Here is a 15,448-nt window from a genome sequence, read left to right on the forward strand (position 1 = left end):
CCTGTCACTCCATGCCCTTGTAAACAGCCCCTTTCCAGCTTTTCTCTAGGCACCTTCAGGTACTGGAAGGCCACAGTAAGGTCTCCCCTGAGCCTTCTCTTCTCCAGGCTGAACAAGCCCAACTCTTGCAGCCTGTCATCACAGTAGAGATGCTCCAGGCCCCAGATCACCTTCATGAGCCTTCTCTGGACTTGATCCAACTGGTCCATATTTTTCCTGTACTAGGGACCTCAGAGCTGGACACAGTACTCCAGGTGGAGTCTCGGGAGAACAGAGTAGAGGGCCAAAACGACCTCCCTTGAGCTGCTGGTCATGCTGGTTTTGATGTAGCCCAGCACATGTTTGGCTTTCTGGGCTGCAAATGTGCATTGTTGGTTCATGCTGCATTTTACATCAGTCAACAAGCCCAAGTCCTTTTCAAGGGCTGCTCTCAATCAAAAGTCAAGGCAATGATAAAAGCAGATCCCATTTTACCTGCAATTTGCAGTAACTTATGTACATTTGAGGACATGACAGAAAATCAGAAATATCCTCTAGTGCTAAATAGGCAAACGATTATGAAATTTCCTATCTGCATCCAAGCTTTATGGCTTTCTCTACTGCCAAAATCTACAGACATACACATTTATAAATCCTGCAGATATATCAGAAATACACATCAGGTAAGACAGAAGCTATGTCACTGAGGAATGATGAGATGTAGCAGAGAGGTCTTTAAGTTATCATTTGAAAAAGGAAGATTTGAAGTTATCATTAATGAAGGCAGAAAAAGTAAAGTCTTTTCAGTTAACAGTGGAAGACCATGCTAAAGAGCTGAAGAAAAGTGGGCCTTTATCTAATCTTCCCTATTAATTCTAATCATAACCAATGCAAATGACTTCAGCTAAACTCAAAAACATGTATTATATTTCTAGGAAATACGACAGATCCTTCACCCTTCTCCCAATCACAAATACACAGAAGCATAGGAGAGAATTTTAGTATTCCTGCCAGAGAAACATACACTCCTGCTTGGTCAACATAAATGATTGCGCATGTTTTCATATCCAACAATGCATTAAGTTCTTGTGCTCAGGATCTTGCAGTATTTTTGCAGTAGGATTTAATATGATTTTTATAATTTAAACACTGAACAGCTTTGATTATCAATCTGCATATATATCATAAGCATATACTTGATCCCCTGAAAAAGACTTTTCTACATAAAATTGCTCATCTAATGATTCTGCACACAATTTTTATTTTGTTTGTTTGCTTTTGTTTGTATCTTACAGACTTAACAGTTATTTAGGCATTTTTGATTTAGGTGGTGCTTTTGGACATTGGTTGCCTTGTTTTGTCAATTCATAACCAAGAAAGCAATTAAAATAACTCATAACTGTGAGAAGGCCAAATGCTGTATCTTTTCTGAAATGCAGATAACTGTAACATGAACAATATGTTTTATCTTAATTCTTCCTTGAAGCATTGTCAAACGGTGGCTCTTGGAGAGCTTGGTATTCTACAGCAGGAGAATTTCATGTAAACACCTTGCGTTCTGTTATACAGTTGCAGAATTTTCAGGCATTGTAGATGATTCTGAGCCTTCTAGTAATTATTTCAGGGGAAAATAATACAGTATACTGCAGGTATATCATAGGATACACTTCCAGTTTCTCTTACATACAGATAACATATTCTATCACATTTCTTAACTCATGAGATAAACAAGACATCTGCACATTCACTGCTCTTGTCTTCATTTGTAGCAAATCAAGAAGAAGCTACAGACGGGAAGTCTCATGTACCAAACCAAGGTTTCTATTATTGTCCTTGTCCAAAGAAATGCAGCTCTTATGACATTAGCAGGGAAGTGAGTGAGAGAAGGTCAGACAAAACTGAGGGAAAGTTTGATCTTTTGAAATACCCTGATTCTTAGCTATTCCATGAGCTGGAACGCACCACTGAATTTAGACAATAACTTGCAGTATTAATGAAAAATCCTGACTTTATGCAAAAAATGAATTTAGATTTACACTCTAAATTATGAGAGCCTATAAATTACAGACCTTCCCAGACTCTCTGTGGCATTTTCTTTGCTATGTTCCCTGTCTGTTTCCCTCATATCCTTGTACCAAGGTTGCAGAGAAATACTTGGAATGAAACTTCATCAGTCTTCAACCACACCCCCACTACAGAATTCTCTCCTGGGGAGCCCTTTCCAATACCACAGCCCTTTTATCTGGTCTAAGGGATCACAGCAAAGGCGAGTCTCTAATCTTTGTCTCACCTGAGCTATGCTGGTGGCAGCATATCATATCTCATGTAAGTGGACTTAGCAAGCCTTCCTCTAAGTGAATGATGGCAATAGAAGATAGCACATTCTTTATCAACTGGAGGAGAGGATTGGGTTGCAAACAACATGCAAGAACTCACACTTCTGAAAGGAGACTTTCAGTTACTAAAAATGCAACTGCTAAAGCAAAGCTGTATTTTAAACGCGTAAACTGTATTTTGGAGTTACTGGCAGAGAATAAGCACAGAATCATACTACAGCATTTTCACAGAGCTGCTTTGGAAAGCTGAGCTGCACTTTAAACAATAACATGAAGAGTGTCTAGACTGTAAAGAGTATTAAAATCAATTGTGGGAGTATAGATCACTCTATCATACACTATCCAAAGACTGTAATTGCAAGTTAGCATTCCATCTACATTTAAGTCTAACAAGATAAAATTGCAAAAAAATTAAGTTAATGTCTGACATCATTGTACATAATAAATAACATATGTCCTCCATTCCATAAGGGAATTAAAAGGGCGTACATTTATTGTACATATGCCAATTTTATCTCTGATGTAACTCTAAGGAATTAGATGATGGGTCATTTGCGCAAGTAGCACACACAAACAAAACAGGCCCGATTTTAAGGCCAGTGTGCAAGCAAACCTTTAAAGTCAATGGGATTAATCTATGCCCTCATTTTCCCAACAGCACTTAGAGATTTAATAGTAGTTCCAATGAAATCACACTAGCTCCATGCTACCACAAAACCTGAACAATATTTCAGCAAATGAATATTGTAAGGTTTTGTTATATGCTTTACAGTATGATGACAGGACGGAAACTACAATTAATTTGCAAATGGAAATGTGTTTTTTTTAACATATGATGCCAAACTTGGAGGTATTGCCTTCCATTCCCTGTTGAACCAAGCTCACAATATCAAGAACAAATTTTCATTCCATAGAGAAAAACAGAATTTGACACTTTGATTGTTTCAAAGATAGAATGCGTAATGAAATATCGCGTATATCCATTGGATAATGTCTAAGCAGACAAGTAGCACTGGCTTGGTTGATCAATTCTCAGAAGCCTGCATGTCTCCTACTTTTTGTTTTTCTTTCATTTTTGTTTTTTGTTTGGTTTGGTTTTGGTTTTGTGAGAGGAAATGTGGTGAGGTCCTGGCACAGGCTGGCCAGAGAGGTTGTATCTGCCCCTCCCTGGTAGTGTTCAAGGCCAGGTTGGATGGGGCTTTGGACAGCCTGGTCTAGCGGAGGGTGTTCCTGCCCGTGGCAGGGGCATTGGAACTAGATGGGCTTTGAGGTTCCTTCCAATCCAAACCAGTCTCTAATTCTATGATTCTATGAAATTGGAAAGGCATGACTCTTCTGCACTTGTTCGTTGGCTTGAACAAGCAAGGGAAAAATCCGTCTTTCACATAAGAAAGTGTGTAGCAAGAGTGAAGACAAAGGGTAGTGGTATTGTTTCAAAGGAAAAGGGCGAGGAGGAGAGGAAGCAAAGGTCTCAAAGACTCAGAGATCATATTGGCAGAACTCCTTCAAGCACAGTCAAAAGGGATAAACTCTATGGCTGTGTAAGAATATATGCCACGCTGATAGAGTTTTGAAACAATGAGAATTTAATGCACAGACTGCAGACTCTGCAGCAAATGGTTACAATTGCAGCAAGAAACCTGAAGGCCACATTCCTGCAGCTCAGAATGTCATTAGATGCTTAAACAATATTACTCCTATTTATCTGTACTTCTCAGAAAGCCATGCACCTTCTAAAATTAATAAGCAGTGTTCCAAACTAAACCAGTTTCCCCAGATTTAATCACCATTAAACCATTTATGACGGTTTCTCCACAAGGGACTTAATATTCTTTGATATTCTTATGTATAATTACTTCTTATAATAGGTGCATAGCTATTAAGTGATGTACTGCTAAAGCTCCAGGTTTCAAATGGATAAATATTAGCCTAATGTGCTCAATCAATGCATAGAAATAGCTTTAAGCACTTTTCCTGCAAGGGAAAATATTTACCATATATCATAGTTAGATTAGCTTGAGGCACTAAGCAGCTGATACAAGGAGGATTGAAAGCCTGGAAATCACTTTAAAAGTCCTTGCATTTCTGTGAAGGACATCTACAAGAGAGAGGGAGAAAAGAAGCAGCGAGTTCCGTTACCTTGAGCTTCCTATAAAACAGAGTACTTAGGATCAGAACCATGTCAGAATATTTGCTTCATGAGACACAAAATGCTCCTTTCTATACAGAAAAAAAATAATCACTGGAGGATACAAAGAGTTTCTCATCTCTTTAGTTTACTGAGTTTTTCAATCTAAATGACAGCAGCTCAGGAGTAGGTTGTTAATAAATAAACCTCCTCCACTGAAGTTTATGCTGTAGCTGGTGTCACGCCTGACAAGATATACAATGAGTGCATTAGACCTAATTGCACAACTCCTAAGCAATGTACCTTTTAATAATAATAGTCAAGTAATACCTTCAGTGCTTCTCAATCTGAAGATGAGGGGTAGGTGGAATAATTTCTATATAACTGAGAGAGACCGCAATATTGGATACAAACTAAGCTGTTTGATTTTCTTCCTCATCCTCATTTAATAAAGTAAAAAAGAAACTGTGTTATGCGGATGTGGAGTCAGTGTTTCAGGGATTCTTTCTGCATGCAGAAAAATTTACTTGCTTCAAGAGCAGTGCTATAATCAAGATAATAAATTTAGCTAGAACTGCAGGTACATATAGACAGAAACCAAAAAATCTGTACATCATTTTATTTTTCCACTGCAGAGAGTTAGTTGCCCTTAGTAAACATCTCACATGTAAATAATAATCTTTACATTTTTTGTTACTTTTTGGTTAATTGCCAAATTAATTCTTGGTTCCCAAAATGTACTGAATGTGAACTGATTGCCTGGATATGTTAAGTGGGCTGAATATATAATTTTCCAAATTACAGGCTGTTTACCATCTGATTTGATTATTGTTCTTTCTTCCTTTTGTCATTTATTATCAACGTTGAAGATTTTCTTACACGCGGGAACCAAACCACAGAATTCATGAATCTTATCAAAATATTCTTAGCAATAGTGTTAAAATGCTTTTGCCATTGCTGATTTTACTCAAGCACTCGAAAATACTGCTACACTACACTACTCTTTAGTGTTCTGAACACTGTTTTCCTTCTCCTTTGATTTTTTCTGGTTAAATTGCACATTACTGACCACTGACAGGTAACACTAAGACTAATTTAAAATAAAATATCCATTGCTTACCCTCCTTTTGAACTAGTTTATGGCTAAACTGTGAGTAATTAAACTTTACAAATTACTCATCTTTCAGTTTCTCAAAAAGGAACTGGAGTATGCTGCAACTCTGCACGAAAGAAAAGTTTACTTTCAATGGAGCTTGATTTAATTCAAATTCAATACTATTCTTTCAACAGCAAATAGATTTTACTGAATAACATTAACAAAAATGAGAAATTACTTGAAAGCAAAGTGCAAGACAGTAAAGTAAAATGATCTCAACCATAGCTTTTAAAAGGAAGTTTTTACAACTTTTGAAAGGTAGCCACACAATGTGAGGACAGAATTATGTTCCTTTTAACTCAAATTCTTTTTTCATAAATGATTTCTTATTTCACATACAATGGAATTGCTGTCACCTCTAGTAAATCAGGCTATTTCTTCATTTTCTTTAGCAATTTTTTCATGCTTTCTTAATGAATTTGATGGCAGGCTAAAACCAGCAAGGGCAGAAACAACACGTCTGCCATCTCTGCAAAGATATAGGACAAAAAGTAACTGCAAGAAAGGCTCCTCACATTATGATGACTCAGTCTTAGAAAGCAGGAGCAGGACAAAAACAGGGTTTTGGTGCCTTACTTGAAAACAAAATCCAGAAATGCCAATTTTACAGCTGAGTTTTTGCCCAAGTCTAATGTGCCTGAACATTCCCTACTTTTTTTCATAATAAAATTGAAGAGTCATTTTAAGTTAGAATTTCAATGATAATCTTTTATATCACTGGATCATGACAGCCAGAATCACTATGTTTCCTGAAGGCATTCTCCATCTTTCATTAGCCAAAAAAATGTTTCCAACCCTGATGGCTGCCAACACAGCAAAGAAGCCAGCCACTGACTGTAAATGGACTAATTTCTTTTATTGCAGAAGAGCTGAAACCCACTGACTGACTGAAGTAGAAAATTATTGTAATTCCATGGTCTTTACCCTTCCTTTCTGTTAATGTATGTGTTTGTTTTTGTCCTCAAGATTTTCTGTTTGCTAATGGAAGATTTACATGAGAAATACATATCTTTACTAACATACAACATTGTTGCAAGGTTTTGTAAAGTACAAGGTGTATACGCACTGACCTAAATTATGTATATCTGTGAAAAACCCAGGAAAAAATATTTAGAAAGAGAGATGTTTGCACAATTACATCTGCAAAGGCTGAACAGGACAGGAAATAGATTCTGGTGAAATTAGTTTTCTTCCATTTTCTGTGCTAGGTATACTAGAGTTATTTCACCTCCTCCTCCCCCATCAGTTATATTAGTTAGTTTCTTCTTCAAACAGATGAGAATAAGGTTATTTTGCAGCTGCAATACTTGGAATACTGTATCTCTAGAAAGAAGAGGTTTTGCCCAGATGACAGTGTAGAATATTCTTGGCAAATACAGTTGAAATTCAATTGTTATGAACAAGAGCCCAGAGTTTCAGAAATGCTCACTACTCATCAGCTCTCACTGTTCTCAGTGGGAACAGCTGGGCGCCGAGCGCTCTTGAAAACACCAGTCTCTGCACTAGATGCCCGGCTTGGAGCTGTGGCGTTATGAAGCTATTTTTAAAACCGGGCCCAATATTATTTATTGGTGTATTGTAAGGCAGGGTGATAAGATCCTCTGCCTAGGACTATGCACTATACATTTTTACAGTACTATAAAGAATTATAGGAACATGTAGCAAAGACAAAATGTGCATTCATGAATGTGGTTAACATAACCAATTAACATTATGCAAGTAAATGAGCTATTTGTTTGTTACTGCATTGTAAAAGAAATAATATTTGCATGCTCAATTTACCTCATACAAAGGGATCTAATCTGTTGAATCCCAAATACACTGTGAAAAGAAATGTGCATGTGAAATCAATGGCTAATTGCACATGCAAACCCTATACTGTTTTAATTGTAATACTTCTTTCTGCCCATAAAAGTGCACAAATCCAGTTTATGCATTCAAGTAATCTAATTTTACCAGGTGTCTATTAAATTGAAGTTGCCATTGTAAGATGCACTTAAGGACATGAAAAAAACGTGGAAAGGGTAATTCTGTAATCCAAAAGCAACTCCATATGAATTGCATATTGCTCCACAACCAACTTATTCAGATTCTGCTATCTTTATTAGATTTTAGTTCTTAACTCATTATTGAAGCACAGTTCAAGGATGAATGAACTACCTTATGTTCATTATTTGTTCTCAGAATTATTTAATAAAATCTTGCCACAGGTATACAGTTATGTTAGTCACTGATAAAACAAAGAGATTTACAGAGAGAATCATCACACAACAGTAGCTAAAAACTTGGTTTTTCTCATAGCATTATTTACTTACATGTCCTTAGAAAAAATCTCTGCAAAATCAGAATAATGTAATGGGGAAGGAGGGACTACTATTGAACATAACATCTCCTTCCCAGTCTCACTATTCCACCAGTCTCACAACATGTGCTTCCTGATTCGCCTTCAAATAACACTCACAGAATTAAAAAAGTATTCCATAAGATGATGAGTTTAATTTTTCTTGCAGCAGGATGTATAAATGTAAGAGGAATCTTAAGGAAGGGGCAAGAAGAAAATAGGATGAGTAAGTTTATAACAGCAGCAAAAATAAGCAAAGAACGATCCAACCAACTTTTGTTTCCACATTGTAGGCTAAAAATTGAATTTTCAGTGTTTATAAAGAAATGCTATTTTTAGTTGCTGACAAAGCATATTTAGTAGTGCTCAAAACCACAATAAGCACTGCACTGCGGTGCCATTGTTTCATTCAATATTCAGAGCGCAATCACGGTACATAGGGTGCTGCTCAAACTCCACTTTTTGTTGCCTGGTTTAGTGTCACACAGGCTACAAAGGCCTTAGTGACTCCATTTGAATGATTCATAACACAAACTTTGGAACAGGGCAACAGTATCAGTAATTCTGCACCTGGCAAGACACACGACCTGCATATTGAGGGGACTAGAGGCTGTGTGATTCCTAAGCGCTGCCTCATTATGGAGTGATGAATTCATAGCTGTGTTAGTTGCCGCCGCCAGATCCTTGGACAAATGGAAAACCACCAGTGTCATAGAACACACATATCAAAACCCTTGTTCCTGCTGAATGCAGGAGTGCAAGGAGGAATTTGTCTTTCTGATGACTATATCTAGGACGTCACCTAGCATACAAAGAGGCCTTCAAAATACCCCACTGCATTTGCCTCTGCTAAGAAACAAAAAAACCTGAGGAATATGAACCCCTTCGTAGAGCTTGCCACTACACCCCTGAAACCAATGTTCTTTATCACTTGGCCAAAACAAAAATGACACAAAGCATATTCAGATAATCAGAGAAATAATGTGTTTCTCATTTTCACTGGGCCTCTGGACAACAGTAAACCTCCAGAATTCAACACTGGGACTAATTGGGTTAAGTCTCTTATCATCTTCTAGTCTATTCCAGCAATTTCAGGGTTGCTGCAGCGAAAACCTGTGATTCTAGAGGAAGACTGAGAAATCCCTATTTCTCTGTAGAACTCTGTAAAATGTGCCATGCTGAAGTACCGAGGGAATGTTTCCAAGGAAACCTCAATGAAAAGAGAACTTCACCTGATTTTCTTTTTTATATCTGATATGAAGTTCAATGAGAGGTGTCCTAAGGCTTGTAAACCTTTTCAACTGAACTTTGGACAATTCATGACTTCAAAGAAACTGCAGAAAATAAAAGAATTTTTTTCAGCTCAACTCTAAAACTAAGCACTAAAGTCATTTGAATTGCATATGCATTCTAATTTTTAGAGCAGAAGCAAACCTGACAAGAATATTAGCTATTTCTGAATGCAGTAAATAAAAACTATGCCTGGATCTGCTGTTCTTCAGTGCATGCATTTGAACACTGTTTAGTGATGATGGTTTCAGTGGAGCAGCTCTTGAGTTACCTTTGGTAGGTATCACATGTGGATCCCACTTCAAATGAACTACTGAAACAGTTCTGCGAAGGCTTATTACAGGGGTTTAGTAATAGATCCAATAAGACTTTATTGACCAAATATAATGGTCCCTCTTCATTGGCCTGGAGCCTTGACAGACAATAGCATCAAGGAAATCAGTTGCAGACTGAGTTTTCACTTGCTCTGATAACTTTAAGGAGCTAGCTGCAACCTTCATTTTCATTTCTTTCCCATCTCTTTCTTTCCTCTTCATTACTGGCTGGATATTTTACAACTAAATATGCATGAAAATAAAGTCTAGAATCTGTAAGCGCATCCTTCTGGTCAGACTTGAACTGCTTTTCTAGAGAAAAGGGGGTTCAGTTTCTCAGGGAAATGGTGAAGTCTCTTCTGAATGAGATTATGAGGTGGCTTAGGGTGCCAGATACACAATTCCTACTAACAGTCAGTGGTGGCCACATACCTTACGCATATAGATAGCTTCGAAAATCTCACCGTGACAAGGAAAAAAGGCAGCAAGTTAGGATCTCCCAAAAAACAGAGAGTTCAGAATTAATAGACTAGAGCATTCCATAATTAGGAGCAATTCCACTGATAATGTTTCACATGGTATTTAGCATGATAAAGTGTGATCTGGGTTTTCTGGGGGGAGTGGAAAAGACTAAGAACTAATAAGATTTGGCAGGGAGAGCTGTTCTCTGCACAAAACTCTCTCCACAGAGGCCAGGTCTGATTTCTTTCATAAACACCAACTTGAATACGATTTGTGGTGTCAGTAAAACAATAGCTTTAGTGTACAGTAAGCCAGAGATACCAAGGAACTTATAGCAGGCTATCAGGAACACTGGGACTTCAGGGGTTTATACTGCATACAGTATATATATATATACTCTACTGTGTACCCTAGAACCTGATAATTATGAATGCATAATTTGACACTTACAGAGATTGATATATAAATAAAAAACATATTTAAAATATACCATGAAATATAATTTACTATAAAACATAAGTTTACATAGTCTGGAAAAAGCCATGTCTGTAATTTATCATAGCAGTGGTTTAGTTTTCTTTAGCAGGTAATTAATTATCTTTCCAGGATCTCTCTGGCACAGAGCGGGATAGTATGCCTTTTCCAGCTAGGACTAACTGCAATCCAGAGGAGAGACAATGAAGAAATGATCAGATGGGAATAAAAAACAGATATGAAGTCAGGAAGAAATATTGCTATGTGTAATAATAATGATAAAAAGGAGAAATGGTGAGGAAAACTGTGAGAAAATGGGACAACACAAGGGCCAAACTTTGGGATGGTAGTAGGAAGAAGGGAGAGATTCCACAACCAGTGTGCTTTGGAAGAGGTAAGGTTTATCCTTCTGCTTAAACGAATGTGTCAAATTCTGCCTGTAGAGTGAGACCGTAGCTCACACCTCAGAATAGTTAAAATTCTAAAGATTATACAGTACTTAATTTTAATTTTTTCTCCCAAATTATTTATTCCACATTATTTTGTGTATACATATATATATAAAATATGGAAAATAATGGGGTTTCATAAAAAAAATATTTTGTTATGGCAGATAACTCACTTGAAGTGTCCAGTGAAAATGAAGGTTGGTAGCTTTTGCACAGCATGCAATAATATAAAATACCTTGGAAAAAGAAAGAAACCAGCTTGCTCTTCTTCTCAATTAGTATAAATAGATTTTTGCCTTGGGACATTTCTAAGTGTCTTCTAAAACATTACTAATCAAAGCTGCATACAGTTTTAAAGTAACTAAGTAGACTATTTAGAAGTTAGCATCTGGATAGACTAAATTTCTCTCTCTTTGAAATCATGACAATTCAGAAAAACTTGATAAACTTATGTCTGTCAGGTGAGAAATATATTAGGGATCAAAATGATTAACAGGTGATTTTGCTTTTACTACCCTGGGGGTCATAAAGAGTGAGGAGGAACTTCAGGAGTGCTATTTCAGTGTGCATGATTATCAGTTGTGCCAAAGGTAGCAAGCACTGAGTAGGATTGCTAATGAGTCCTTGGCAGGTAAATACTGTTTCCAGAAATTGTGCAGTTTACTTTATGAAAGGATAAAAGCAGAGTGAACCATTACCAGCATCTGCCAACACTTCTCCATGGAAAGTTGGAGGATTACACAAGTAGTACTGCATAAAGTTAGCATTTTGGCAACCACATGAAGAAATTAAAAAGGCTAATAAAGGGGTAAGCACAGAACTCAACAAATCAGAAATAAGTGTGACTATGTCTAAGAGTGTTGCTAAAATAAGATAGAGTGATCATGCACAGAAGATTTATTCCCATGAGCTAATTTGTATGAGCCATTCAGTAGTATGCAGGTATAAAAAAGCTTGACCAATTTAGAAACATTCCTTCCTTTAGTTTCCATCAATCACACTAATTTCTTGAACTGGCACATCTATTCTACCTCTTTCTATTTCTTATTTATTTATTTCAGTGGGAAAGAAAAAGAAAGGAAAACAAAGCAGAGTTTCACTTGTTAATCTTGTCCATGATTTCCTGCCACATGTCCTATAAAAGAGCATGTCTTAATTCAACTTAACTCCCCAATGTGTACACAACTTCCATGCCAATAATTCCTCTTAAATGAAATATGCCAGGCAAAAAATATTTAAATGCATGACTCCTTTGAGGGATATGACTTTCTACAAAGCCAGCATGAACTGTGATCCTTTAGAATCCGGGTGCTGGGACACAGATGTGCATAGGAAACTAATCTGGGAATAAGAGTAGCTGTATTTTATGGCATAAGTAATTTCACCTATCCATACTTAACTGGAAAGGGAGAATAGAAAACACGACTTGTTTTAAGAAGAAAAAACAGAAAAAGCATTTTAGAACATTATGCGTAATCTTTCAATATTATGGGGTTATAAATCTGCTTCTTGTAGAAAGGCTATGAAGTAGATCATGATGCTATTGATGTGCAATACTTAAATCTGGTATTATTATGTTTAACTGGTTGATATATTTGAAAATGAGAAGGAACCTCTGTGTACATGTGGCTTGTTATTTTACCTTCCGAAAAACTTTCCTCAACTAACTCCTTTCCAAACCAAACACCATTTTATCCTTCAGGGAAACATGTACTTTTATTTTAAAGATGCCTATGATGAAGAACCCATCACAATCCCTGATAACTTGATCCAATGTTTAACTGCCCTCACTGTTAAAAACATTGTATTTGCTTGTCTTCAACATCACCAACAGTGAAAACCTGCTACTATGAAAAGTCTGTCTTCCAGAGATGTAGCAGTTCTCATTAAGTCACGCTTTCAGATTTTCATTATTAAACTAAGATGACCTGGCCATGTATTTCTTTGTACTCCGTGAAGCTATTTTGCTGTGATCTCTATTTTCTCTCCTGTTATGATTAATGGGACTCTTGTGAAGCCTCCAAAATATTCAACTTCTTCAAGCATGGAATTTAGAACTTTCTTTATGTGATATTCAACTGATTATACAGGATCACTTTAGCTCATATGCCATGGCATTGCAGAGATCAGCGTCAGAGTGATTATTTACTGTGTCCTTCTGAATCTTTTTTCAGAATAAGTGCTTTTGAGGGATGGATTCCTTTTTTCTGTACATAGATTCATGTTCCTTCTTTCCAGATATATTGCCCTAATGAAATGCCCACTTTTTCCAATTTGTCAACTTAGCCATTGTTCTGTATTACTGACGGTTTCTCTCTATTATTTACAGTTACTCAATCTTTATTTCTTCTGCAACTGTTTCATAAAAGTTAAATATGACCAAGAACATATTTCTCTTCTACCTCATGCTTCTGTTATAATCTAGCATCTTAACTATGATTTGAGATCTTTCATACAACAAAAAAAAACCACAAGATGTACCTTGTGCTCTTCTAGTGCATTATGATATGATGCCTTGCTAAGCTGTGATAAAAAGGCTTTCAAGAAGCCAGATATTTCAACATTATTCATTTTCTAACAAAACCAGTAATTGCATGACAATCATTAAGATTCATTTTTAACCACATATTTTCTACAATTCAGTTTCAGTTGTTTTTAACATTTCCTTCTCTACCATTTCTTTACTCAAGTCTCAAAGTAAAATGACAGGCCTTCAGCTATCCAAGTTCTCTGGTTTCTCCTTTCAGAAATGTTTTAGCACATTAGCTTCCTTCCCCCTTCAAAACTGTTCTCTAAAACCTATTGTGTATCATTAAGAGTCTGCAAAGCTTCTCAGTTAGTTCCCTTCAAGCAAAACTGTGCAGCAAGGAGCTCTGGCTGGAATAGCTGACATCATTCCAAGAAAATAATGTCAAAAAAGAAAGAAAAATATTTCTGTTGTTTTGATAAATGGAGGATATCAGAAAACTTGTGAGCAAACTTTGCATTAGAAAATGAACCAGAATAAGAGCAGAAATGTATTGTAGCACTTGTCTAGCAGAATCTGGTTCATCTTCTTGAGAATCTCTCCAAAAAAACAAATTCAAAATGCTTGGATGGGGTCTCTTGGCAGAAGACCCAGATGCACCAGGAAGTCTTTATTTACAGGCTTGTCAACCCACTTCTGTCAGGAGTGTCAGCCTCAAGACACAGCCCATGTACAGAGAAACACTGCCTCCTTTGCTCACAAGTCTTCTTGTGTACAGAAGTGACTTAAGGGAGAGATGATGAAACCCCAGTATTTTTGAAGAAAAGCCAGTAGCCCCCCCCTCCTAAAACATGGTTCTTGCTCTAAATGAATCTCTCCCCTGGAGCAGGAAGCCCTTGGGGAAACACTGCAGCAACAGCAGTAGCAAGATGCTGGGGAAAACCTGCCATGGGCAGGAGGGTGGCATCACTGCTGTGGGGCCACAGGCTTCTTCAGCACCATTTTGGGGTGTAGGCCAGCAGCAGGGTCTGAAATGCCAGACTCACAGTACCACTGAAGTTACAGTGCACACCAGATTTTATGTGCGACCAAAAAGCGTTAATCTAATTTTTAAGGTACTACATGCTAATCATATTTAGCATCGACAAAGCTCCCTTAGGAGAAACTGTAACATTATAGTCAACCTGTCCAAACAAAACTTGGGGTTCTGCTTCTCCTTTAAAAATCTTTCTACCTGCACTTTCTACACTTCAGTGTAATTATGCTCCTGCAGCTGCAAGCTGAATTTCTAATTCTCTTTTTGTTGCACAGTATTATTTACTTGTGATTTCCTCCTTGGAATTTCTCAGTTTGAATCAGTAGCATCTACTTTTTTCAGCAAATATACAATGGCTGTGGTAGTTGTCAGGTTTCTTTACCTAAGCTTTGAGTCTTCAGATCGCTACATACCTATGAGTTAACTAAAACTGCACAAAAGGGCATATATTCTCACATTTAATATATTCTGATATAAATGAACATTCTGTCCATTCCTCAAAAATGTGTTTAACTTTGAAATAAAAAATAAATACTTTGCAATAATATTAATCATCAAAGAATTACTATTAATGAAGCTTAAGATGAATAAATAAATCAGGGATCGCATTTTTTTAGGATTTTACTCTACAATTTCAAGAGTAATGAAGTAAGTAAAAAGTTCCAAAATAAGAAGTCCAACAGATATCTTAAAGTCAACAATAAAGATAAGCTTGGGCAGAAAAAAATTAACAATGCTCTGAAATAATAGATAGAGGGTATTCCTAAATCAATGGAAGATGCATTGGCAACAATTATTTTCTAGATGAAAAGCCTGAGACTGATTTCTTAAAGCATTAATATTTAATAACTTTGCATTTGCACTGTGTTAGACCGCTACTTAAAAATGAAATTGGCTTATAGGTTTTTATAAGAATCATTGGTCTGCCAGACACTTAAGGGTACATTTTCAGGGCTGTGCCTAGGAATTAACATTAATGGGATTTATGAAACAAAGTCCGAGCACTACTCTAAATG

General features: G+C 36.7%; 1 protein-coding gene across 1 annotated transcript in view; it reads right to left on the reverse strand.

Moving 5' to 3' along the window:
• The window catches only part of PRKN (parkin RBR E3 ubiquitin protein ligase), a gene marked incomplete at its 5' end in the record, with an annotated part of 579,674 nt that overhangs the window by 209,651 nt on the left and 354,575 nt on the right, over positions 1–15,448 (reverse strand).

This window comes from Gallinula chloropus (assembly GCF_964237585.1).
Source record: "Gallinula chloropus genome assembly, chromosome: 3".
Taxonomy (NCBI): domain Eukaryota; kingdom Metazoa; phylum Chordata; class Aves; order Gruiformes; family Rallidae; genus Gallinula; species Gallinula chloropus.